The sequence below is a fragment of the Heterodontus francisci genome, chromosome 47, assembly GCF_036365525.1.
Source record: "Heterodontus francisci isolate sHetFra1 chromosome 47, sHetFra1.hap1, whole genome shotgun sequence".
Classification (NCBI taxonomy): Eukaryota; Metazoa; Chordata; class Chondrichthyes; order Heterodontiformes; family Heterodontidae; genus Heterodontus; species Heterodontus francisci.
Window position 1 is genome coordinate 14,101,180 of NC_090417.1, and position 27,794 is coordinate 14,128,973.

General features: G+C 46.9%; 1 protein-coding gene across 1 annotated transcript in view; it reads left to right on the plus strand.

Annotated features, from left to right (window-relative positions):
• Nucleotides 1-27,794, plus strand: part of LOC137357161 (uncharacterized) — a 115,461-nt gene that overhangs the window by 53,763 nt on the left and 33,904 nt on the right. The gene's annotated exons all lie outside the window — the stretch shown is intronic.

The following is a 27,794-nucleotide window of genomic DNA, read 5'->3' on the forward strand; positions in this document are numbered from 1 at the left end:
AGATTTCAGGAGATAGTTCCATCTGGAAAGGTAGATGGTTGATCAGTTATTAGAGAATTATAGAAAATGCCATTCGGCCCAAATAGTCTATGCTGGTGTTAATGAACATTCTCCCACACCTCTTCATCTAACCCCAGTAACATATCATTCTGTTCCTTTCTCCCTCATGTCTTTATCCAGCTTTTCCTTCAATTCATCTATGCTATTCACCTCGACCACTCCCTGTGGTAGTGAGTTCCACATTCTCACCACTCTCTTGGGAAAGAAGTTTCTCCTGAATTCCCTGCCATTCAGTCAGACCATGACTGATCTCTACCTTAACTCCATTGTCTCGTCTTTGCTCCCTACCCCTTGTGACCCTTACCTGATAAAAAATTTACTGATCTCAGTCTGGAAAGTTTAAACTCAACAGCCTTGTGGAGGAGAGAGTTCCAGATTTGCACCTCCCTCTCTATGCATCCTGATTCCACTGCTTAATAGCATGGATCTCTTGTTCTGGGCTGCCTCGTTGAGAAAATACTTTCTCAGTAGTTCAACCAGCAAATTCTTGTATCATTTTAAACACAACATTGCTAGCAGTTGATAGCCTGTCTGAAACTATCCTTTGAGGATTATTAGCCAGCTAGATTCCATGGATCAGCACTCCAATCCCAACAGACATGTCCTCCACGTTGGAAGTCAGCACACCATCCAGAATCGAGAGCACTGTCTGAAGTTGGGCATAAACCCTGAATCTTAAAACTCCGAGGCTCCTCGTCAACTTGGTTGATTAAATACAATACTGAACCATGCGATGTTTCCAAATTGCATCCCTGCGTCTGTTCAAGGAAACATCGACCTTGGAAGGTAATCTTTTGTGGCAAGTTGCCAAATGACGCCCAAGTCAATACATTCAATCACAGTTATTTCAAACCTTTGGTTGGAAAAATGAGAACAGCATCTGGGAATATGTTCAACTGAGATTGTTATCGAGGATGATGTTAAATCAGGCATAGATCGAGAGGTTCAATGTGGTGAATGTTTTCAGAACCCTCCCACCATTGGTTTTCTCTTTACTTGCATGTATTTTGTCCTTGTAATCTAGATTGCACAGTATCCGACAAGTGAGATAATGGAGGTTCCTCCTTGGGCAGCTATTTGTCTTGACCATTGATGATTAACCATTGCTCATCAACCGATTGCTTTCATTCCTCCTTCAAGTGGCCAAAAGCCTTTAAACGAATATCCTTCCTTGATTTAAAACCCGTCCAATTTCCAAGGAATTCCACGGCCCCTGAAATTGTTGTGCGTTCGGCACATTTGAGATTCAGTAGGTCAATGTGACTCCTGATCTGAAGTCATTTTCTTCTTCAGGTTTCCCTTGGCATTCCCGCAGGAAAATGGGAACTACAAGCAGGGAAACACAACTCTCCAATTACAAGAATTGACTATGCTGCGTGTTGTTGTAAATTTGGCCTTTGTGTGTTTAACGATGTGTGTTTACTGCTTGTGTTATTAGCTTGTTAATTGAGTGTTGTCGAGTGGACTGACCACAGAAGTGGCCACAGTGACTTGAGCCACATGCAGTAGTATCAGGAGGTAACAGCTTTCCTTGCTTGCATGTTTGTTGACTTCCAAAGCTGATTTTTCTTAGACACATTACAGGTGAATGCACTTCATGCATACATTCACTTTACCTCCTGAAACCAGTGGTTTATCCTGAAGCTCAGGAGATTGGCTTGCTGCCATTTGGCTGCTTACAAGTAAGACTCAATCAGTGCATTCGGGTTGACCTGTCTTCATCTGGGTTATGCAAAAGGCTTTGTATTTTTTTTTTATTTGAAAATTGCTGCTGTGACAACATCACAATCCAAAATACTTGAAGTTCTCTCATCTTCATCAAAGGCTAGTGGAACCCTCTCCCCAAAAAGGGGGTCAAATTCAAATCTTGAAAGTGGAGATATATAGAATTTTGTTAAGTAGGAGTATGAAAGGATATAAAACCAAGGTAGGTGGATGGAATTTATTTACAGATCATCCATTATCTACTGGAATGGCACAACAGGCTTGAGGGCCTGAACAGCCTCCTCCTGTTCCTATGTTTGTTCCCAGAGACGAAATGTACCCAGGCGTCTAAACTTTGGGATATGGCATTGTTGATCCATCATGAGCTGCATTTCGCAGCTTTTCCATTTGCTTCATTGCCCTTGATATTCCCAGTTTCCCACGTGCATATCGGACAGGCCAACTGACCACAAGTCATTGAAACTGAGCAAGTCTTTATAGGAAGCACCACGTTCTAGCTTTCAGTTTATTTAAGCTGCACTCCAAACCCATTTACTTGGATCTACTTCTGTTTTGTATCAGATGGCATTTCGTAAATTTTTTTTTTTGTGTGTAGAATTTCAGTGAAACCACTTGCAAGGCAACGGCAGCCAGAGCTGCATTCCTTCTGAGTTATTTGGTTTGTGGTGAAAGCCGCTGCATTGTATGATTCTTTCTCCTGATGTAGGACAGCCTGAGAACTGGAGCACTGGGCCAACTAATGTTCAACAGAATGGCCTGTATTCTGCGGTCAGTTGCAAAGCAACAACACGAAAGCTGACCTTCAAGAAAGCTGCCTGCAAAGATCCTTTGATCTCTGTGCATCTTGTAGATGGTGGCAGATATTGCTGCCACTGTGCGTTGGTGGTGGAGGGAGTGAAGGTGGTGTTTATGTGGCTGGTCCAGTTGAGATTCTGGTCAAGGTGCATGACTTTGTGGTTGATATTCTTACCGTACTCCTACCAGTAAATAGAATTGGCTGAAGACTGGCATCTGTGATGCTGGGAGATGGACCATCCACTCGGCACTTCTGGCTGAAGATTGTTGCAGATGCTTCAGTCTCATCTTTCGCACTGATGTGCTGGGCTCCCCCATCATTGAGGATGGGGATATTTGTGGAGCCACCTCCTCCAGTTACTTGTTTAATTGTCCACCACCATTCACGACTGGATGTGGCAGGACTGCAGAGCTTAGATCTGATTGATTAGTTGTGGGATTGCTTAGTCCTGTCTATTTCATGCTGCTTCTATTGTTTGGCAGGCAAGTAGTCCTGTGTTGTAGCTTCACCAAGTTGACGCCTCATTTTGAGGTATGTCTGGTGCTGCTCCTGGCATTCACTCCACTCAAGAAACGACTGAAGGCACTGGATACTGCAAAGGCTATGGGTCCTGACAACATTCCGGCAATAGTACTGAAGACTTGTACTCCAGAACTTGCTGTGCCCCTAGCCAAGCTGTTCCAGTACAGCTACAACACTGGCATCTACCCGGCAATGTGGAAAATTGCCCAGGTATGTCCTGTCCACAAAAAGCAGGACATATCCAACCCGGCCAATTACCACCCTGTCGATCTCGTCTCAATCATCAGTAAAGTGATGGAAGGTGTCGTCGACAGTGCTATCAAGCAGCACTTGCTTAGCAATAACCTGCTCCATGACGCTCAGTTTGGGTTCCGCCAGGGCCACTCAGCTCCTGACCTCATTACAGCCTTGGTTCACTCATGGACAAAAGAGTGTGCTGTCCGGTGTCTGGAGGCCCCTCTGCGTGTGCTGTCCGGTGTCTGGAGGCCCCTCTGCGTGTGCAGTCCGGTGTCTGGAGGCCCCTCTGCGTGTGCAGTCCGGTGTCTGGAGGCCCCTCTGCGTGTGCAGTCCGGTGTCTGGAGGCCCCTCTGCGTGTGCAGTCCGGTGTCTGGAGGCCCCTCTGCGTGTGCAGTCCGGTGTCTGGAGGCCCCTCTGCGTGTGCAGTCCGGTGTCTGGAGGCCCCTCTGCGTGTGCAGTCCGGTGTCTGGAGGCCCCTCTGCGTGTGCAGTCCGGTGTCTGGAGGCCCCTCTGCGTGTGCAGTCCGGTTTCCGGAGGCCCCTCTGCGTGTGGTGTCCGGAGGCCCCTCTGCGTGTGCTGTCCGGTGTCCGGAGGCCCCTCTGCGTGTGCTGTCCGGTGTCCGGAGGCCCCTCTGCGTGTGCTGTCCGGTGTCCGGAGGCCCCTCTGCGTGTGCTGTCCGGTGTCCGGAGGCCCCTCTGCGTGTGCTGTCCGGTGTCTGAATTAGGAAATGGAACAATCTCTCCCACCGTACAGGAAGATCACAGACTTATTCCACTCCAAGCATCTGCCTGGTGTTGCACCATGTGTTCTGGGCACGATTGTCAGCTACGTTTGCCTGAATGCGTTTCTGTGGTGAGCTTGGGACATTGTTCATTCCATTAAAGGACCTTATAGAGCTGCCAGTTGTTGTCGCTTTGAGGGTATTTTACACAATCGTGAGCATGCTTTGAGTTCAGTTGTTATCGGGTTGTGACGTTTTTCATGTGATTGATCACAAAGAGAGTTTTTTTTTTGGAAAAGTAAAATGTATAAATAATCTGTTGGAAACCAGCCAATGAGCAGGAACCCAGGCTTGTCCCAGGCAGTTTTCTTCAATATATTCCCAGTCATGGCTCTAACTCGTATTACGACCAGGTGAGAAAGAGGTCTAGGGTTTCCTTTCAGCCTTCACCTGGTCTTACTGGAACAGGGTTTGATTTTAAACACACCATGTTTTAGATCCCCCTTGGTGAATCCTTGTTCACTGCTTTTCAACTATAAAGCAAAGAAACCAGCACCAACAGGCTTTCTTAGGTTTGAAGAAGTGAAGTTGAAGTTTATTAAACTTAAAATCTAATTTGGTGAATGCCTCCAGATAAATGCCGCACCCCTCGCTAGTGTGCAAATGCGATATACACATGCAAATAGAGACAGAAAAGAGCAGAAGAAAAATAAAGTGGAAAAGTTTGAGACAATATCTGAAGAGTTTTTGTAAAGGTTCTTCAAGCTCACTGTAGAGTCCTTGATTGGGGGTAGATCTTGCTTTTTGTTGGGGCCCAGTATTCTTCTTAAACCTTGTTCACTGCAGGAGACTTTTCTGTCTTGGGGTTCATGTGTCTTCAGTGAATTCAGAGGCTTGTGAGAAAGAGATGTGAGCAGACAGGAGAGATCTTCCCAGTCCAGGAGCAAACCGTTTGTACAAATTCAAAAAACTCAGGTTGCCCAGCAGGTTAGTCATGTGACTAGCTGGTTTGACCATGTCTGTTTGTGTCTTCGGCCATCTTAGCTGTCAACCTGGAATGTGAGCTCCCCCACCTTCAACATCTGGTGATCAAAAGCCCATTGTGGGTTGAATGTCGGGGAGTGGCTGCTTTGTCCTTCCAAACACCGTCTGTTAATATGTCTTTTCCGGCCATGGCTGATCTGTTTAACAAGACCTTTCTTCACTCCAGTAAGAGTTTAAAATCAGTGTTCATGACAAAATTCATGTGCCTCATTCTTGGTAGGTGGAGGCCGAGCATGACACTAGGAACTGGCACACATTCAGCTTTAAATAAATGGTCGTCTTCTCCAAAGGATGACGTTGTCACAGGGCGAGTGCTCCCACCCTCCTGGGCTTACGTTGAGGGTTGGTATGGCAATGGGGAAGGTGCACACAGCTATGGGTGCGGGTCGTGGGGAAGAGCACACAGCTATGGGTGCGAGTCGTGGGGAAGGGCACACAGCTTTGGGGTGCGGGTTGTGTAATGCTAACTTTGCAATCAATGGAAACGGGGGGCCATTTTCAGGTGGGTGGTTACGAAGGAATTTGATGGACCGTTCCTGCAAAAGAGCTTTGCTTTCGAAGGGAAATGGGCAGTAAAAATCCCGTGTGAGTGAGGAATCTCCAGAGCTTGGGGCCCAGATGGCCGAGGCGACCAATGGCCGGGGTGAAGGGATTTCGGGAAACACAGGAAGTTCTCAGAACATTGTAAGCTTAGAGAGGTTTCAGAAACGGGAAGAGGTGAGATCATGAACTGATTTGAAGAGGATAAATGTTCCACACCTCCCCCCAGCAACCCCCCAACTGCAAATTTGTCCTATGTTTGAACTGAGAAGAAAACTACAGACCACTCCCTTACTGCATTGAGTTTCCTGCATTTGGACTTCTTGGCTTTTGAGATGGATCCTTCTCCTGGTTTTTTTTCTCTTGGCTTTTGAGATGGATCCTTCTCCTGGTTTTTTTCATCATAGGCCTTTCCCTGTCCAGTGTCCATTCTCCTTCCAGGTTGCCAGGAATTATGAGTTGAACGGCCTCTTGACGTTTCCGCAAGGATAAAGCTTGCCCTGAGCTGGGGGGCTCTTCCGCCAGATGCCTTCCTGAATCCAGGAATGTGCCTTGGCATCCCTGAGCGTCACCAGCCCACCATTGTGTTGCCACTTGGGTCCAGAATAAACCATAACTGTGCCACGGGTGAAGTATTGCAGCAGCAATCCGACCGTGTTGGGGGGGGTAGCTGGCTGAATTGCTGAAGTCCCACACTGCTGGTTAAGGCACTGTCACACCAGCCAGAGCCAGCTGTGGGATACAGGAATATCGTGAAAAATGACCATCCAATCTGTCCTTGTACCATCACGGTGCAACTGCACATGATGCTGCCCAATGCCCTCCCCACATCTATCAGCATAGGATGTGGGAGGAGGCCATTCAGTCCGTCAGGCTTGTCCTGCCATTCAGTTAGGACATGGTTGATCTCGTGGGAATGGCAAATCAAAAAATGTGTTAAAATCAAACGGGGCACTTCTTTTGGCGTCTGGGCCTTCGATTGTAGTTGGAATGAACCTTCGAACTGACGGGTTTGGGACTGACAACCAATGGCTCTGGATCCGAGACCGGGGGAATAAAACTGTACGGCTACCTATTGGGCTAGATGTGTGTGTGGTCCAGTGAAAAAGGAATTTACAAGAAGAATGGGATTGGTTGTGTGAGGAGGGAGGATCGAGTAATGAATCAAGGAGCATAGCAAATGACTTGGTATAAATCAAGCAATTGAACTTTCAGCCTCATGTCCCATCATTTGTTTACTTGCAGGAATGTTTGGGAAAGAATTTCAGATTGAAAGATAAACATAGATGAGGCAGATTGCTCAATCAGTCTTCAGCTCATAAATGTAGAAATTCCCACCATTTGCTCTCCACAGCTGCCGAACTCAAGCCTGTACTCAATATATTCTGTCTGCCAACAAACACAGCGTTTAAAATGTCCCCCCAGTGATATCCTCGTGAATTGTATGGAGGTATCTGCAGTTGATATTGAGTGTCTGGGGCTTGCGAAGCCTGGCTCGCCAACCTTGAGCTGAGAGGCCTCTTTACAGGGAATGTTGACGGATTCGGAGAAAGCCAGAGCCCAGAGGAGGATATTTTGGATTTCAGCAGGAGTTTTTGGCCAAGTGTTTAGAAGTGGAATTTCTCCATCAGTGTGAAAATGCAATGGTGGGGGCGGGGAGGTCAGGGGTTATTCACTCGCTAACACAGCTGTGCCTCCTTCAGCTTTTGCAAAGCCCATCCTCACTTTGAACTCCTTGTCCATGGCCACCAATTGCAGACCCGAGCTGTGCTTCTTTCGAGAAGCATGTTGCAATTCAAAGGTGTTTTGTTGCAGTAAAGGTAACTGAGCTTGTCCTGCCCAGACCACAGTCCATGGCGATGGGTTCCCCTTGCAGTACACAGTGCGAGCTAAGATGCAATGCTGATTATGTACCGATAAAAAGAAAGAAGTTGGATTTATTCAGCTTCTTTGGTGACGTCAGGACATCCCGAATGCCTGACAGCCAACAAAGTACTTCTGAAGTGTGATGAATGGAGGGAGTCGCAGCAGCCAATTAGTGCACAGCAAGCTCCCACCAACACTAATGGGATAATGACCAGATTAATGATTTTGGTTGAAGGATTAATCTTGCCCAGGACACCAGGGAGCGGCGTCACCTGCTTTTCAAAGTATTGCCGTCAGATACTTGCATCCATCGAAGAGGGCAGACGGGGGACAGAGTTCAACGTCTCGGCCGAAAGACGGCACCTCTGACAGTGCAGCACTCCCTCAGTTTTGCACTAGGAGTGTCAGCCTGGATTTTGTGCTCACGTTTCTGGAGTGCAATTGAACCCCTGACCTTTTGACTCACAGGCGAGATCTTGAAATCTGTAACAGAAATGCTGAAAATGCCTGAAGCACTAAGCGTGTCTGCCAGTGTTTGAACAGACAAGGTTAATGTTTTGTATGTGGTACCCACCCACCCCCTTGAAATATGAACCCATTCAATCTTTTTGATAGCATTGTCACTGTTTCCTTCAGGTTCTGATCTTTATTCAAGTCTAGTTGACAGCTGAGCAGTCCTGTTTTTATTGGAGCAGTGTTTGATTCTCATTTTTGTCTCCGTGGCCTAATCTCCATCTCGACCACCTGGAATCAATTGGCTGAACAGTAGTTTCCCCCTGACTGCAGTCGATGGGGCCCAGTGAAGCTGATTACTCATTTCTAAGGTTGAAAAGTGCTTCTTACTTGGCTCCAAAGTTTAAAGGGGCAGTCCAACGTATCTTCAAAACGTGGAGAGAAAGCAGAGGTAATATTCCAAGAGGAATTACAGCGGCTTGAAGGATGCCTTTCCGTTGGCGTCCTGCTCTGGGCAGCGCGTTCTCCGACCTGCAGTGTTGGAGTTGATCACCAAGCTTGGGATTGGTGAAGTTAGCCTTTCATGAATACATTGTTTGTTTATCAGTGTGTATGCATGTGTGTATTTCCCCATGTCCTGACCCGAAAGGTGCTGAGGCCTTCTGTAACAGCGAGGAAACCTCTGTCAGTGCTGCTGTGTCACGAATGCCAGCAGTGGAAAGACCGAGTCTTACTCATTGACCTCGAAGCAGAGAAATGGCCAACAGCTTGATCACCTCTGAGCTGATCGAGGGCCTGGTGTCATTCCCAAACTGGTGGATGGAAGCGCTCTGGGATCTTTTACTGGGTTCGTGATGCTGTGTAAGTACAAGTTGTTGAGGTGTCCAGATTACAGGAAGGATATCATGGCAGTAGATAGGTGCAGTAGAGGGCTGTCAGTACAGTACCAGGCACCTGAGTTTGTTTACAGTAGAGAAGAGCAGACTGAAAAAGGATCTAAGTGAGGGATTTGAGGTCTCAATCGTCTTGACAAGTTCAGTCGGCGATGTTGTTTGCCATTTGCCGAAGAATGACAAAGAAGGGGCATGGTTTGGAGATCGGAAGAGTGAGATAAAATGAACAGATAAGATACAACTGTTTGATGCGAACAGGAGAAGGCCATTCAGCCCCTCGAACCTGCCCACTCTTCACTGAAGTCATGGCTGATCTGTACCGTAAATCCGTCCACTTCCTTGGCTCCATCTCCCTTGAGACCCTTTACCATTGATATCACATTTGAAAATGATAAATTGAGCTAGCATTCACTGGTTGTCAGAGAGATTGCCACATTTCAGTTCTTGCGAACTGGACTGCAAGGCTTGAAAGGGTGGTTGAAGCAGATTCGATGCTAATTTTCAAAAAGGAACTGGATAAATTATTGAAGGGGAAATATTTGCAGGACTATAGGGAAAGAGCAGGAAGTGGGATTAATTGAATAGCTCTTTCAAAGAGCCAGCACAGGCACGATTGGCCAAATGGTTTCCTTCTGTGTAATATCATTCTACCTACCTATCCCCCATTTCGTTATTTCCCTGATGTACTGGAAATCTGAGCAATGATCATCAAAAGCTTTTGGTAGCAGAAAAGCTTCCCCACTATATTTCGCAGGACGAAGATGGACCAGATTTTTATTCGGGGAGGACATCAAAGGATCTGAAGCAAAAGCAGCTCAATGGAGGTGATGTAGACAGCAACCATTCTCTGATGGAATGTAACAGGTTCAAGGGGCTGAATAGCCTAGTCCTGCTGATGTGACGCCTTGACTGAACGTTTGTGAGCTGGGAGGTTCATGAACACGAAGCTGTGGTGAATTCTGCATTGTGTTGTGAAGATGCTTCGTATTTTTTGTGAAGTTTTTTTTTGAGGGCTCACATTTAAATTGCGGAGATGGATTCATTGGAAGGCTGAAGATTTCATAAATGCTGGACCTGGGCTCTGTTGTTGACAGTTCACTTGAAAGGACACTGAGATGTTGTTTGAAAATGACCTGTGCTGGAAATCATGTGCTTTGGGCTCAGTAAACAAAAGAAACCTTGGTGACCTAGGAAGATGTTTACAGAGAAGCCATATGTTAAGGTCGGTGGAGGTCAGGAGGTTTGACTTTCTGTTCGGGGTTTGGATATTGTTTTGGTTCAGCTGGGGTGTGAACTGTTTTAAGACAGTTGGTGTTTTGCCTGCCAAGGAAAAGGAAACCACCCAGATCACCTCTTTCTCTCCCTCTTTGAAGAAACACTGCAAAGATCCAGTGTGGGAGAGCTAGAATGCCTGGTGTTGCATCTCTCCTGAGAAGCTGGAAAAACCTGCCAGACTAATTCGAAATTAATTCTAAGTCGAAATACTCAGCAGGTCTGTCAACTCTGCATCTCTCTCTACAGATGCTGCCAGACCTGCTGAGTATTTCCAGCATTTCTTGTTTTTATTTCCGATTTCCAGCATCTGCAGTATTTGGCTTTTATAATTCTAAATGCTGGGTGAAAAGAACTGCTTTCGAAAAGATCCCAGTGACCCATCTCCGTATACCCAGATGCCAGACCAAAAGGGGAAACTGACTTCCTTCCATATCTTCTCTTAGCAAGCATTTGGCCAAATTATTTTTTTGTCACAGACACCTGCAGAGAGAATTTCTGTATTTTTTTCAGTGTGTGTGTGTTGTGTGAGGACTTTTAAAAGAGAAATTTAATATTTCAATCTGTGTGTTAATGCTTTGCTTCATTCCTGGATAAGTTTTGTTTGATAATTAACTAATAATTTTGTTGTTTACTGAAGAAATCTGATTGGTGTATTTTATTCTGGGATGAAGAGTACTGCAGATGATTGACCACATCAGTAACTGGGTAAACGGTATAAATATATACTGTGACCTGTTGGAGAAGTGGGATTACAAAAGACCCACCTGGGTCGTAACAATTGTTTTGAGAAATAATTCAGCGGCCATCTGTTTCTGGGGGTTGTTGGCACTTGAACTCGTTGCATTAGCAGTCAGAATGTTTGGGTTTGAATTTGCTTCCTTCGAATGAAGTGGAGAATGTGACGGTGGAGTTTAGGAAATGGAAACTCCAGGTCCTGCATGTTGAGTTTTGTCTAATTGCTGTGGTTACATTGTGCACAGAACCTCATGATTCAGAGAGGTACAAACTGCACGGCAGGGGTTGCCAACTGTGGTTGAACATAGTCATCACACAGCTTCCTGCCTTCAACCAACTGTCCCACCTCCACTCTCCCGCCATTGGTTGCCCGACATGACAATCCTCATCTTCCCTTGCCAATTGGAAGGTCACTGGGCTCTTCATTACCCAGTTGGATGATGCCTGATTTTTGGTCAAACAGCCTGTTTACCCTGTCTCCAATGTTCTTGGAACTTATAAATCTTCACAGAACATGAATACTTAAAATATGCAATTATTTTTCGCTGCCCCAATGATTTTTCTCCTGGGTTTTGCTCTCAGCAGTGTCCTGAAGACTGATCCCCAATTCCTGAAGACTGCAGGCTAATCCTGAAGCGTTTGCAATACTGCAGCCCCATCAGTAGCCAAGTACGGTGCCCCTGAGAGGTCAGAACTGCACAGCAGCGAGCTTTCAAAAGAAGTCATGTCTGTCTCGACCAGCTCGGATGTCTCAGTGTTTCATCCAGCTGCCTCGAATCTGGGCCCTCCCTCCAAATATAAACCACAAGAGGGATTAACCATGGGATATGAAAAGAAACCAGCAATTAAGTCTGAGCTAAAGTATGGTAAATACTTGAAAGACCCTGCAATAGTAGAGTGCTGACCCTTCAGCTGGATTTAGAAGGGAGGGTTTCCTTGATTCTGAGTTTCTAGAGAAGAGAAGCTGAGGGTTTAAAATTTTTGTGATGCAATAATTGTTGTGATGTGGTAACCAGCTCGCTCTAGCCTTGACTCCGTTCATTGGCACAATGCAGGTTTGAAGCCAGTAGATTGCTGCTGGTTCCTTTGTGTGTGTGAACTTGTCTTAAACCCTCCTTATGATATCGTTATTTCTTGTCCTTGCATTCAAATCGCACGGTGTCTTTGCCCCACCCTACCTCGGCAGTCTGCATCAGTCCGAAGAACAGAAGAGCAGGAAATGGCCATCTGGCCCCTCAAGCCTGCTCCGACATTCATGGCTGTTTTTTTTTTTTGCCTCAAATGCACTTTTCCACCCGATCCCCCTTATCCCTTGATTCCCTTCGTACCCACAAACCTATCATTCTCGGTGTCGGATACAGGCAGTGACTGATGCCCCTTCCATCCCACCATAGGCGTTTGTCCTTGAAACCATTTTGTCTTCATCTCCCTCCTTCAGTCCTTCCGCCTTGCCTCCCCACTCCCACTTCAAAGGCCTCCTAATTCCTTTCCTCTTTGCTTCCTCGTGCTGTCTGCTCAGGCCCCTTGGGAGAATGTTTTGAGACATCACTGTAGAGGGGGAGCACTGTATGTAAGCAGCTTCAAACTCGCAAGCTCGTTCAACAGAAGACTGATTGACGCCATCGCTAGATCAGCAACAGTCTTGTCAATGTGTTCACTGGGCTTTTGTCTGTATCTCATTTCAGACAGCAGACGCAATTAAAATCACATACAGCACAGAACAGCGCTGGGCGGCACAGTGGTTAGCACTGCAGCCTCACAGCTCCAGCAGCCCGGGTTCAATTCTGGGTACTGTCTGTGTGGAGTTTGCAAGTTCTCCCTGTGTCTGCGTGGGTTTCCACCGGGTGCTCCGGTTTCCTCCCACAGCCAAAAGACTTGCAGGTTGGCAGGTAAATTGGCCATTATAAATTGCCCCTAGTATAGGTAGGTGGTAGGGAAATATAGGGACAGGTGGGGATGTGGTAGGAATATGGGATTAGTGTAGGATTAGTATAAATGGGTGGTTGATGGTCGGCACAGACTCGGTGGGCCGAAGGGCCTGTTTCAGTGCTGTATCTCTAAACTAAACTAAAACAGCATTCGCCCATCGCGCCACTGTTGGCTCTTTGTAAGATACATCCCATTAGGGCCCACTCTTCTGCTCTTGCTAGAATCATAAAGTTTCGTTTGAATCTGCTTTCACCGCCCTTTCAGGCAGTGAGTCCAAGTTGTTGCATTGAAAAAAAAATCTTTTCAATTCACCTCCTTATCTTGTATAAATTATCTGAAATCTGTATCCTCTGGTGATCAATCCTGCAGCTATTTTAAAAGCCTTTTGGCTCCCAGTCTACTCTAGCTGTCTCTCATACCTTCATGTTGGCATCTTGGACTCTTGACAATGGATGGTAGTTTGCTTCTGCTCCCTGGTCTTGGGGCTCATAAGTTCTGTTTATGGATGTTAAATAGCTAGTAGTTGAAGGTAATGGGGGGGAACAGATGTTGGGTGGTTAGTTTATTGTACTCAAATGTGGATATGAAGAAGAGCCAGCCAGCACTGACTAGGTGTTGTTAGGAATGGAGAAATCAGCTCTGTATTAAGCAATAAACAATTTCTTTTTGCATAAACGAACTTATTAGCGAGAGGCAGCATGGTCGTGTCTTACTAATTTGATTGAGTTTTTTGACGAAGTGACGAAGATGATTGATGAAGGAAGGGCAGTGGATGTTATCGAGATGGACATCAGTAAAGCCTTTGACAAGGTCCCTCATGGTAGACTGGTACAAAAGGTGAAGTCACACGGGAGAAGAGGTGAGCTGGCAAGATGGATACAGAACTGGCTCAGTCATAGAAGACAGAGGGTAGCTATGGAAGGGTGCTTTTCTGAATGGAGGGATGTAACTAGTGATGTTCCGCAGGGATCAGTGCTGGGACCTTTGCTCTTTGTAGTATATATAAATGATTTGGAGGAAAGTGTAGCTGGTCTGATTAGCAGGTTTGCGGACGACACAAAGGTTGGTGGAGTCGCGGATAGTGATGAGGATTGTCAGAGGATACAGCAGGATATAGATCGGTTGGAGACTTGGGCGGAGAAATGGCAGATGGAGTTTAATCCGGACAAATGTGAGGTAATGCATTTTGGAAGGTCTAATGCAGGTGGGAAGTAAATGGCAGAACCCTTAGGAGTATTGACAGGCAGAGAGATCTGGGCGTACAGGTCCACAGGTCACTGAAAGTGGCAACGCAGGTGGATAAGGTAGTCAAGAAGGCATACGGCATGCTTGCCTTCATCGGTCGGGGCATAGAGTATAAAAATTGGCAAGTCGTGCTGCAGCTGTACAGAACTTTAGTTAGGCCACGCTTAGAATATTGCGTGCAATTCTGGTTGCCACACTACCAGAAGGACGTGGAGGCTTTGGAGAGGGTACAGAAGAGGTTTACCAGGATGTGCCTGGTCTGGAGGGCATTAGCTATGAGGAGAGGTTGGAAAAACCTGGATTGTTTTCACTGGAACGATGGAGGTGGAGGGGCGACATGATAGAGGTTTACAAAGTTATGAGCGGCATGGACAGAGTGGAGAGTCAGAAGCTTTTTCCCAGAGTAGAAGAGTCAGTTACTAGGGGACATAGGTTTAAGGTGCAAGGGGCAAAGTTTAGAGGGGATGTGCGAGACAAGTTCTTTACACAGAGGGTGGTGAGTGCCTGGAACTTGCTGCCGGGGGAGGTGGTGGAAGCAGGTACGATAGCGACGTTTAAGAGACATCTTGACAAATACATGAATAGGATGGGAATAGAGGGATACGGACCCCGGAAGTGCAGAAGGTTTTAGTTCAGGCAGGCATCAAGATCGGCGCAGGCTTTGAGGGCCGAATGGCCTGTTCCTGTGCTGTAATTATCTTTGTTCTTTATCTCCACCAAAGCATCCTCGTCACAGTGTCGTCTTCACAAACAGGCTTGCAAGTTTCTCAAACACCTGGTTCTTCTGTTGAGATTGAGGTGGCTGTGTCTGTCACGTCACTTGGCATTTTCTGCTGGCACTTCCAGTTGGATTGGTGGGAATTTGTTCAAATCCGATGGAACCACTCCAACGCTGTTTGGCTACATCAGAACCTTTTGTTTGTTTGTTGCAAGCAGTGGTCACTTTCTGATGTATTATCCCTGTCCTACCCAGCCATATGTCCCACCGTAGCTGTGAAGCACAGGGTCGCAGTTGGACTACTCCAACTGGAGATACTCTGTGCACGTTTTCCCATAGGAAACATTGAGAAACCTCTGGCTTTCAAAAGGCACATTCTCGCTGTCATTAAAAGTGACAAGGCATTTGGTTTGTCTCGTGTGTCCTCTGACCTTCAGAGATAACACTGCACCCTGTGGAGTATTGAGATGCAGGATTACTCCGAGAGGGAGAGTAAAGCAACTTCAATAGATGTTGTGCTGTAGTTGCTCCCAAAATGGTATTTGACAGGGAGTTCCAGGATTTTGACCCAGTGACAGTGAAGGAACAGCGATACAGTTCCAAGTCAGGATGGGTGTGTGACTTGGAGGGGAACTTGCAGGTGGTGGTGTTCCCATGCATCTGCTGCCCTCTTCCAGGTGGTAGAGGTTGCGGTTTTGGAAGGTGCTGTCGAAGGAGTCTTGGTGCATTGCTGCAGTGAATCTTGTAGATGGTACACACTGCTGCCACTGTGCGTCGGTGGTGGAGGGAGTGAATGTTTAAAGTGGTATTTATGTGGCTGATGCAGTTAAGCTTTTGGTCACGGTGTTTGACTTGGAGGTGCTGATATTCTTACGATGTTGCTGCTGCTGTTCACAGTGCAGGGGAGGGAGATCTTGTTGAAGTAACCTTGGTGACTTGCTGCAGTGTATTTACTAGATTGCACACAGTGTACCGTAGCTCACCAGTGATGGTTTGGGAAATGGATGTTGAGTCCAGTGGCAGGGACGCTAATTACGTTGATTCCTTTGTCTTGGATGGTGTTGGATCTTGTTGAATGTTGTTTGCTACTGCACCCATCCAGGCAGGTAGTGAATATTTCAACACACTCCTCACTTGAGGGTCCGAGGTTGTGCAAAGGGTTTGAAGGTCAAGGTCATTGTGGACTACCTAGCCTCTGTTGTTCCCTCTGTGGAGTGTTGATATGGTTGGTTTACTTAAGCTTCTAGTCCAAGGTGATTTCCCCAACTGTGCAAGCGTCTATGATGGTTGTGCCATTGACTGTTGTGGGAGGGAGGCTGGGCTTCCTGTTGCTTCAAGATAGCTGTTGGTTTGCACTCACACAGTGTGAATGTCAGTTGAAACCTGTCAACCCAAGCCTGAATGTTGTCAGGGTACTGCTGAGGGGTTGAAAGCGCTCCTTAATTATTGTACAAGTTGTGCATGAAATTGTTAGTGACCTTTGGGCGGAGTGAAGGCCATTGGCGGTGTAGCGAAGATGGTTGAACCAAGGACACTCCCCTGAGGATCTTCTGCACTGTTGACTTTGCAGTCGGGAAGACTGACCTCCTTCTGCTTGGTGTTGGGTACGAATGCAGTCATTTAATTTCATCAGAGAGGAAGCAAAGGAGAAGGATGATCTTTGATCCCAGTTCACTGAAGATTCCCCACGGCATACAGACTGCTGATGGAGGCCCATCGGAGCAAGCCTTCCCAAGGGCTGAATGTGATCAGGGGTCGGAGGAAGTGTGGACGTTGGCCTGCAAACTATTGCAGCTTGGACTACGTTGTTTTATACAAAGCTCAAAAATCATATTGTTGAACTTCAAGCAGACGAAAGAGATTCCTTCACAAGTCCAGTTGAGTTGCCTGCGATTTGCAAAACCCATTGGTCCAGCGACCTCCACCGAGACTCCAGTTGGGCAGAGCATGAAGCAAGGAGCTTGTGGCTTCAGACCCTGTACTGCTGAGAACAGAAAGCACATTTGCTCACATTGGACAACGGGACAACTTGTTTATTGAACAGATGTTAACATGATCTTTGATTTCAAGCCACAAATATGCGCTGGCAAGTTAGCACTCGAGGTTGGAACAAATTGCTTTTACAATGTAATTTTCCAAATATCAGTTGAGTGAAATGGTCCAAACACTCACGTCCTCAAATCTGAACTCCACAGGTCAAAAGGCATTGTCCTTTCACTTGTATGAAGCATGAGCCTGACAAAAATGATACACAGCTCCCTTCCCCTGCCAAAACCTGATCCATTTTGCCAAACATTTCTGTTTCACGTGAAGGGAATGCCTCTTCAAATGGTAAATGAAACCCCGAGCTTCCTCTTGTTGTCAGTTCAGACTCTGTGATGTGTTTTTCCTGCACAGATTAACTGCAATGTCAAACAGTCTAACATTTTTGCTTCTGGGCAAAATCCAAACATTCCTGCATGTTGATTAGCACTGGAAAGTGAATGGAGTTGCAGAATCTGACCACGTCTGAGACTGAGCAACAAGGCTGTCACGTATTTTCTCGGGAAGGGGGTTGGGGAGGGGAAGTCTGGGAAACCATTTGTAACAGTTCCCCAACGAGAATGGCTAAAGGTTGTCAAAGCTGCTCAGAAGTAGGAAGTGTTTCTGGTCGTAAGTGCTCCCATCTGGTTTCTGCTGATGGGTTTTCCACAAGATTGTCTCTTTTTTTTTTCCAGTGCTCTTCAAGTCAAGTTACATTCGATTTCCATTCTGCCTTTCCCAGGGGTGGCGGGGGTGTGCGGAATTGACTTCTGATGTATTTTCTGCAGTTTCTGGACATTCAGAGACCGTGTTATGCCATGTGCCATGCCATATGTGAACACATAGACTTCTGAGGGCTTGTCGGGTTTGTCAGCCAGGTTTCGGAAAAGCTGCTTTGTCCAGGGAGCTATGCTGGGACACTGGAGGCCGATTCAAGAGCGTGGCATTGACCCACTTTCTCCCTGTTTACTGGGGTGTTGGGAAAGGGTGCACGGAGAATTAAGTTTGATTTCTTCTTTTGCCCGCCCTGGAATTTGGCTTCGTGTCTGCACTAAAGACAGAGGTGCTGGTCAGCTGCTAACTAGGCCTATCCTTTCAAGGCTACTCATGTAATCCAGATAATTGTATCTGTTTCGGAGGGGAGGTCAGTGACAGGCATGTCAATCAAAGCCATCCCATGATACAATTCGAAGAACGGGCAAGGATTTCTTGCGGTGTCCTATTAACTCAACAATACCCTGCGCATCTCCCAAGTCGACCAGTCCAAATAAGCTGTCCATGTCCATTAGTTCCACTGCTTTGGACAAAAAAGGCTGAAAAGGAAGAAAGACGTGCATTTATACCAATATACGAACTGGCGAATTTGGAGCAGGAGGAGGCCATTCAGCCCCTCGAATATGCTCTGCCATTTGATACCATCATGGCTGACTAGTCTGTGGCTTCACCTCACTTTTCCTGTCTACTCCCCCCCCCCTCTAACCTACACGAACATCGCAATTATTTGGCACCTTTTACCACTTCAGGTCATCTCAAAGCCCTTTACAGTCAATCAAGGACTTTTGGAAGTGTCGTCACTCTTCTTATTATTGGAAAGGTGGCAGCCAGTTTGCACGCAGGAAGATCCAATAAACAGCCATGTGCTGATGAGCAGGTAATCTCTTTTTTGTGATGTTGGTTGAGGGATAAATATTGGCCCCAGGACACCAGGGAGAACTGCCATGCTCTTTTCTGAGGTCGTGCCATGGGACCTTTTACGTCCACGTGAGAGTACCTCGGTTTCACGCCTCATCTAAAAGATGCCACCTCTGACAACGCAGCACTCCCTCAGCAGAGCGGAAAGGTATTTGGTGCTTCACTGAGGATCGCACCACGTTCTGGTGCCAACAGCACAGAATGGGATTTGAAGCGAATTTCCATTCCGTGTTCAGCGTATGGTTTTCACTCTTTACTCTTGGTGTCAGCTGTGGCTTTGCTGGTGGCATTCACACCTTCGAGTCAGAAGATTGTGGATTCAAGTCCCACTCCAGGGCTTCAGCACAAAAAAGCAAGGCTGACGGAGGTGGAGTCAGAGGTGTCGTGTTTCAGATGAGGTGTTAAACTGAGGCTCCATCCACTTGTTCGTGTGGAGGTAAAAGGCACTGTTTTTAACAAGAGCAGGGGTGGAGTTATCCCTGCTGCTCTGGCCAGTATTTATCCTTCACTCAACATCACAAAAACAGATCATCTGGTCATTACCACATTGCTGTTTGTGGGAGCTTGCTGTGCGCACAGTGGCTGCGCGTTTCCTGCATGACAACAGCGACTACACTTCATACTTGATTGGCTGTAAAGCGCTTTGAGACGTCCAGTGGTCGTGAAAGGCGCTATTGAAATGCAAGTCAGTGTTTCTTTTAGTTCTAGACTCTCGGCATGGACCCAATTGAGCCCTTTCAGGATCTTCTATGTTTCAATGATGAGACAACGGTCAGGGGAACTGAGCGCATTGATACAGCTGCATTGGCTGAGAGGAGCTCGTCCAGAATGGACCAGGAATTAAACCTGAACTCTGCATTTGTTTTGTTTCCAGCATGATGCAAAGCAAATGCTTGTTGGACAAAATGCTCAATCTAAATTTCCCTCGTCTTTCTCGGCGTTTATTTATCTGAATTGCTAAATGTTAGCAAGTGAAATAGTGGTAGACTGAGAGTCATCCAGCACAGAAGGAAGCCATGCGACCTATCCTGTCTCTGCTGATTCTCAGAAAGATTAGTCCCACTGCCCCAGGCTCTCTTTCCCCCATAGCCCTAAGTTTCTTTGAAGTCGAGGTACAGGATACTTTCTGGTGTCTCTCCCTTTCTTCCAGGGTAAAGTGCTCGATAAACCAGGAGCCTGGGAAGCAGACATTTTCTGCCAGTTCTGAGAGTCATAGAATTATACAGCACAGAAACAGGCCCTTTGGCCCATCATGCCTGTGCTGGCCATCAAGAACCTATCTATTCTAATCCCATTTTCCAGCACTTGGCCCGTAGCCTTGTATGCAATGGCGTTTCAAGTGCTCATCTAAATACTTCTTAAATGTTGTGAGGGTTCCTGCCTCTACCACTCCTTCAGGCAGTGTGTTCCAGATTCCAACCACCCTCTGGGTGAAAAAATTTTTCCTCAACTCCCCTCGAAACCTCCTGCCCCTTACCTTAAATCTATGCCCCCGGGTATTGACCCCTGCGTTAAGGGAAAAAGTTTCTTCCTATCTATCCTACCCATGCCCCTCATAATTTTGTATACCTCAATCAGGTCCCCCCTCAGCCTTCTCTGCTCGAAGGAAAACAACCCTAGCCTATCCAAGTCTCTCCTCACAGCTGAAATGCTGCAGCCCAGGCAACATCCTGATGAATCGCCTCTGCACCCTCTCCAGTGCGATCACATCCTTCCAATAGTGTGGTGACCAGAACTGTACACAGTACTCCAGCTGTGGCCTAACTAGCATTTTATACAGCTCCATCATAACCTCCCTGCTCTGATATTCTATGTCTTGGCAAATAAAGGCAAGTATCCCATATGCCTTCCTAAACACCTTATGTACCTGTGCTGCTGCCTTCAGTGATCTATGGACAAGTACACCAAGATCCCTCTGACTTTCTGTACTTTCTAGGGTCCTACCATCCATTGTATATTTCATTGCTTTGTTTGTCCTCCCAAAATGCATCACCTCACACTTCTGAGGATTAAATTCCATTTGCCACTTCTCCGCCCATCTTACCAGCCCATCTAAATCGTCCTGTAATCTAAGGCTTTCCTCCTCACTATTTACGACACCACTAATTTTCGTGTCATCTGCAGACTTACTTATCATACCTCCTATATTCATGTCTAAATCATTAATATACACGACACACACCAAGGGTCCCAGCACCAATCCCTGTGGTACACCACTGGTCACAGGCTTCCACTCGCAAAAACAACCCTCGACTATCACCCTCTGCCTCCTGCCACTAAGCTAATTTTGGATCCAATTTGCCAAATTGCCCTGGATCCCATGGGCTCTTACCTTCTTAACCAATCTCCCATGCGGGACCTTATCAAAAGCCTTACTGAAGTCCATGTAGACTACATCAACTGCTTTATCCTCATCTGCACATCTAGTCACCTCCTTGAAAAATTCAAGCAAGTTTGTTAGGCATGATCTCCTCCTGACAAACCCGTGCTGACTATCCCTGATTAATCCCTGCCTCTCCAAGTGGATATTAATCCTGTCCCTCAGAATCTTTTCCAATATTTTCCCAACCACTGATGTGAGACTCACCGGCCTGTAATTACCTGGTTTATCCCTGCTACCCTGCTTGAATAATGGCATCACATTCGCAGTCCTCTGGTACCTCTCCTGTGGCCAGAGAGGATTTGAAAATTTGTGTCAACCCCTGCTATCTCCTCCCTTGCCTCACATAACAGCCTAGGATACATCTCATCTGGGCCTGGGGATTTATCCACTTTTAAGCCCGCTAAAACTGCTAATACTTCCCCCCCTCCCCCCTCCTTTCAATGCTAATCTTTTCAAGTATATCACAATCCCTCTCTCTGATCTCTCCACCTGCAATGTCCTTCTCCATAGTAAACACAGATGAAAAGTAATCATTTAAAACCTCACCTTTGTCCTCCAGCACACAGATTGCCACTTTGGTTCCTAATGGGCCCGACTCTTTCCCTGGTTATCCTCTTGCCCTTAATATACTTATAAAACACCTTAGGATTTTCCTTTATCTTGCCCGCCAGTGTTTTTTCATGTCCCTCTTCGCTCTCCGAATTAATTTTTTTAGTACCCCCCTACACTTTCTATACTCCTGTAGTGCCTCCACTGTTTTCAGCGCTCTGAATCTGCCATCAGCCTCCTTTTTGTTCCATTATCCAATCCTCTGTATCACTTGACATCCAGGGTTCCCTGGACTTGTTGGTCCTACCCTTCATCTTAAAGGGTACATGTTGGCCCTGAACTCTCACTATTTCCTCTTTGAATGACACTCACTGGTCTGATGTAGACTTTCCTACAAGTAGCTGCTCCCAGTCCACTCTGGCCAGATCCTGTTCTATCATATCGAAATCGGCCTTCCCCCAATTAAGTACCTTTATTTCCGCCCCGTCTTTGTCCTTTTCCATAACTACCTTAAATCTTAGAATTATGGTCACTATCCTCGAAATGCTCCCCCACTGACACTTCTACTACTTGTCCGGCTTCATTCCCTAGGATTAGGTCCAGTACCGCCCCTTCTCTTGTCGGACTTTCTACGTACTGGCTCAAAAAGCTTTCTTGTATGCATTTTAAGAATTCCACCCCTTTAAGTCTTTTAATCTAAGACTATCCCAGTGGATATTGGGGAAGTTGAAATCCCCTACTATTATTACCCGAATATTTTTACACCTCTCTGAGATTTCCGACATATCTGCTCCTCTATCTCTCTCTGACTGTTTGGAGGCCTGTAGTACACTCCCAGTAAAGTGATTGCCCCCTTTCTGTTCTTAAGTTCTACCCATATGACCTCATTTGAGGAAACTTTGAAGATATCATCCCTCCTTACTGCAGTAATTGACTCCTTGATCAACAGTGCAATGCCACCTCCTCTTTTACCCCCTCCCCTGTCACTCCTGAAGATTCTATATCCTGGAATATTGAGCTGCCAGTCCTGTCCCTTCCTCAACCATGTCTCTGTGATAGCAACAATATCATAATCCCATGTGCTAATCAACGCTCTCAATTCATCTGCCTTACTAGTAAGACTCCTTGCATTAAAATAGATGCAATCCAGCCTTGCATTTTCCCCTTGTGCCTTAACAGGTCGATATTTGCTCTGTCTTCCAGACTGACTCAGTTTCTCTTCTATATTTGGCTGTGTCTCACCCCCTACTGTAACTCCACTCTGTATCCCATCCCCCTGCCAAATTAGTTTAAACCCCCCACAACAGCACTCGCAAACCTCCCAGCAAGGATGTTGGTCCCGTTCTGGTTCAGGTGCAACCCGTCCAACTGGTACAGGTTCCACCTTTGGCAGAAACAGACCCAGTGATCCAGGAAACTAAAGCCCTCCCTCCTGCATCATCTCCTCAGCCACGCATTCATCTGCTCCATCCTCCTATTCCTATACTCACTCGCATGTGGTACCGGGAGTAATCCAGTGATTACAACCTTTGAGGTCCTGCTTTTTAGTCTGCTGCCTAGCTCCTTAAATTCTTGTTGCAGGACCTCATCCCTCTTTCTCCCTTTGTCGTTGGTACCAATGTGTATCATAACCTCTGACTGTTCACCCTCCCCCTTCAGAATGTCCTGCAACTGCTCTGAGACATCCTTGACCCTAGCACCAGGGAGGCAACATACCATCCTGGAGTCACTTTTGCGGCCACAGAAACACCTATCTGCACCCCTTACGATAGAATCCCATATCACTATAGCTCTTCCACTCCTTTTCCTCCCCTGCTGTGCAGCAGAGCCCTCCGTGGTGCCACGAACTTGGCTGTTGCTGCTTTCCCCTGGGACGTCATCCCCCCCAACAGTATCGAAAGCGGTATATCTGTTTGAGAGGGGGATGGCCACAGGGGAGTCCTGAACTACCTGCCTGCGCCTACTACTCTGCCTGGTGGTCACCCACCTCTTTTCTGCCTGTGCAGCCATTACCTGCGATATGACCACCTCACTAAACGTGCTATCCACGACGTCCTCAGCATCGCGGATGCTCCACAGTAAATCCACCCGCAGCTTCAGCTCCGTAATGCGGGTAGCCAGTAGCTGCAGATGGATACACTTCCTGCACACATGGTCGTCAGGGACACTGGAAGCGTCCCTGATTTCCCACATAGCGCAGGAGGAGCAGATCACTTCTCTCTGCAGTGACATTGTCACTGGGGCCCAAGATGGTCCCACTGGAAGAGAACTCTCTAAAGATGGGAAGAGGGCCATGGAGTTCTGCCTTTTGCCAAGTTCATTTTCACCAATCCTTTCTGAGCATTGAATGCTTGAGAATAAACCGAAACCAGTGAATTATAGATAATTGCAATTAAAATAATAACAATGCTCGATATGGGACAGTATTTGTTTGGAAGGGTTTGCACTTTCTCCTGAGACCCAGCTGCTGAGGGATGAAGAAATGTTTGGCATGGGAGCAGGAACAGCTGTTGAGAGGCTGAAGCGGTCTGGCGGTGTGGGAGTTGCAGGAAAATCAGTTCATTTCGGGTTTGTGTGGGAATGAAGACAAACTCACCTGCCTTTTTCCTTGTTTTCAGTCCAGTGTTTCCTTTCCTTTGCCTCACCTGTTGTTCGGCCGCCTCCTGATGAGCATTTCTGTGTAGTTGGAGTCCGGGAGCACAGTAAATACACTGATCCAGTGGTGGGATGGTTATTGGACGAGTGGTGTCGAGAGAGTGAGAACATCTCCCAGCACAGCCGTTTGAGAATTTCAGTTCTGTTTCTCAATAGGATGCTGGTCTCTGTAAAAGTGACTATCACTCTGTTGGATTGTCGGTAAAAACACAACTAGTTCACCAATGTCCTTTCGGGAAGGAAACCCCATGCTTTTTATTTACCCCAAAATATACTTAATTCATACAATTTGTAAAAATACACTGCAAACAATTGAAATTGGACATGATGGAAAGTGCAATATAAATGACTTTCTTTGACTACAGTCGCTGAGGAGCCTCACGACACTTGACATTTCAGGTAATTATAGACTGGTGAGCCTGACGTCAGTGGTAGGGAAGCTGCTGGAGAAGATACTGAGGGATAGGATCTATTCCCATTTGGAAGAAAATGGGCTTATCAGTGATAGGCAACATGGTTTTGTGCAGGGAAGGTCATGTCTTACCAACTTAATCGAATTCTTTGAGGAAGTGACAAAGTTGATTGATGAGGGAAGGGCTGTAGATGTCATATACATGGACTTCAGTAAGGCGTTTGATAAGGTTCCCCATGGTCGGCTGATGGAGAAAGTGAAGGCGCATGGGCTCCAGGGTGTACTAGCTAGATGGATAAAGAACTGGCTGGGCAACAGGAGACAGAGAGTAGCAGTGGAAGGGAGTTTCTCAAAATGGAGACGTGTGACCAGTGGTGTTCCACAGGGATCCATGCTGGGACCACTGTTGTTTGTGATATACATAAATGATTTGGAGGAAAGTATAGGTGGTCTGATTAGCAAGTTTGCAGACGACACTAAGATTGGTGGAGTAGCAGATAGTGAAGGGGACTGTCAGAGAATACAGCAGAATATAGATAGATTGGAGATTTGGGCAGAGAAATGGCAGATGGAGTTCAATCAGGGCAAATGCGAGGTGATGCATTTTGGAAGATCCAATTCAAGAGTGAACTATACAGTAAATGGAAAAGTCCTGGGGAAAATTGATGTACAGAGAGATTTGGGTGTTCAGGTCCATTGTTCCCTGAAGGTGGCAACGCAGGTCAATAGAGTGGTCAAGAAGGCATACGGCATGCTTTCCTTCATCGGACGGGGTATTGAGTACAAGAGTTGGCAGGTCATGTTACAGTTGTATAGGACTTTGGTTCGGCCACATTTGGAATACTGCGTGCAGTTCTGGTCGCCACATTACCAAAAGGATGCAGATGCTTTGGAGAGGGTGCAGAGGAAGTTCACCAGGATGTTGCCTGGTATGGAGGGCGCTAGCTATGAAGAGAGGTTGAGTAGATTAGGATTATTTTCATTAGAAAGATGGAGGTTGAGGGGGGACCTGATTGAGGTGGACAAAATCATGAGAGGTATAGACAGGGTGGATAGCAAGAAGCTTTTTCCCAGAGTGGGGGATTCAATTACTAGGGGTCACGAGTTCAAAGTGAGAGGGGAAAAGTTTAGGGGGGATATGCGTGGAAAGTTCTTTACGCAGAGGGTGGTGGGTGCCTGGAACGCATTGCCAGCGGAGGTGGTAGACGCGGGCACGATAGCGTCTTTTAAGATGTATCTAGACAGATACATGAATGGGCAGGAAGCAAAGAGATACAGACCCTTAGAAAATAGGCGATAGGTTTAGATAGAGGATCCGGATTGGCGCAGGCTTGGAGGGCCGAAGGGCCTGTTCCTGTGCTGTAATTTTCTTTGTTCTTTGTTATATTCACAATGTACATTGGTAGTACGTTGTCTGGTGCCTGCAGCCCGAGGGGTTTAAGCCCGTGCTGTTGATCCTTTGCTGATAAATCCAGCCTCTCAGTTCTGCTCTCAGCCCTTTGGACCCTCCCTCACTGCCTCTGTCTCCTTTTATTTTACAATCTGGTGACCAGGCGTGTACCCACTGCTCCAAGTGTGGTCTCACCCAAGGTTCAGTAGAAGTTTAACATAAATTCTATCAAAGAAAGAGCAAATGTAAATCTCTGTCTGGAGAACTTTCACCATGTCTCTGTCAGCCCAAATCTCTGCATATTGTGAACATCAGGCACATGGGACACTTAAATAAAAGCAAAATACTGCGGATGCTGGAAATCTGAAATAAAAACAAGAAATGCTGGAACCACTCAGCAAGTCTGGCAGCATCTGTGAAAAGAGAAGCAGAGTTAACGTTTCGGGTCAGTGACCCTTCTTCGGAACTGACAAATATTAGAAAAGTCACAGGTTATAAGCAAGTGAGGTGGGGGTGGGGCAAGAGATAACAAAGGAGGTGTAGGTTGGACCAGGCCACATGGCTGACCAAAAGGTCATGGAGCAAAGGCAAACAATATGTTAATGGTGTGGTGAAAGACAAAGCATTAGTACAGATTAGGTGTTAATGCACTGAATATTGAACAGCAGCAAGTGCAAAGCTGAGGTGGTGGGGGTAATGGACGAGTGGACCAGGGTGTCGCGGAGGGAACGATCCCTTCGGAATGCTGACAGGGGAATGGAGGGGAAGATGCGACTGGTCCATCTTTCATCTTTCGTCTCATCCGACGCATTAACAAAAAACTTTTTTTCTTCCTTTCAGGTGTTAAGGAACGCAAGCTCCAGCAGCTGATGGGGACTAATGCCCCTCCAGATCCTCCTTCCGCTTCACATCCCTCTGACCCCACCCCTTCTGATCTGACCCCTTGCCGTGTATTCACTATACCCTCTGACCTCCCCCTCTCTGATGCTGAGCGTTCTGTACTCAGCAAAGGTCTCAGTTTTATCCCCTTACGCCCCCACCTCAATGAATTCCGCGCTCGGCATGACGTTGAGCTCTTCTTCCGTCGCCTCCGCCTCCGGGCTCACTTCTTTGACCAGGAGTCCTCCCCCGACCAGCAGACCCATTCACCCGCCTCCAGCATTCTCCCTCTACCTGGACCCCTCCCCCTGGCCTCTTATCCGCTCTTGATCTCTTCATTGAAAACTGTCGGCGAGACATTGGTCATCTCAATTTCTCTGCCCCCCTCACTCACTCTAACCCGTCCCCCTCTGAACTTGAGGCACTCCGTTCTCTCAGGTCTAACTCCGACATGGTCATCAAACCTACAGACAAGGGTGGTGCTGTTGTCGTATGGCGTACCGACCTCTACCTTGCAGAAGCTCAACGCCAACTCACGGACACATCTTCATACCTCCCTCTGGACCATGACCCCACCACCGAACATCCAGCCACCGTCCAAAGGACTGTCACTGACCTCATCTCCTCTGGAGATCTTCCCTCTACAGCTTCCAACCTCATAGTCCCGCAACCCCGGACAGCCCGCTTCTACCTCCTTCCCAAAATCCACAAACAGGACTGTCCTGGCAGACCCATTGTGTCAGCCTGCTCCTGCCCCACTGAACTTATTTCTTCCTATCTAGACTCTATCTTTTCTCCCCTGGTCCAGTCTCTTCCCACCTACATCCGTGACTCTTCTGACGCCCTACGCCATTTTGACAATTTCCAGTTTCCTGGTCCCAACTGCCTCCTCTTCACTCTGGACATCCAATCTCTCTACACCTCCATCCCCCACCAGGACGGTTTGAGGGCTCTCCACTTCTTCCTGGAACAGAGGCTCAACCAGTCCCCATCCACCACCACCCTCCTCCGCCTGGCTGAACTTGTTCTCACATTGAACAACTTCTCCTTCAA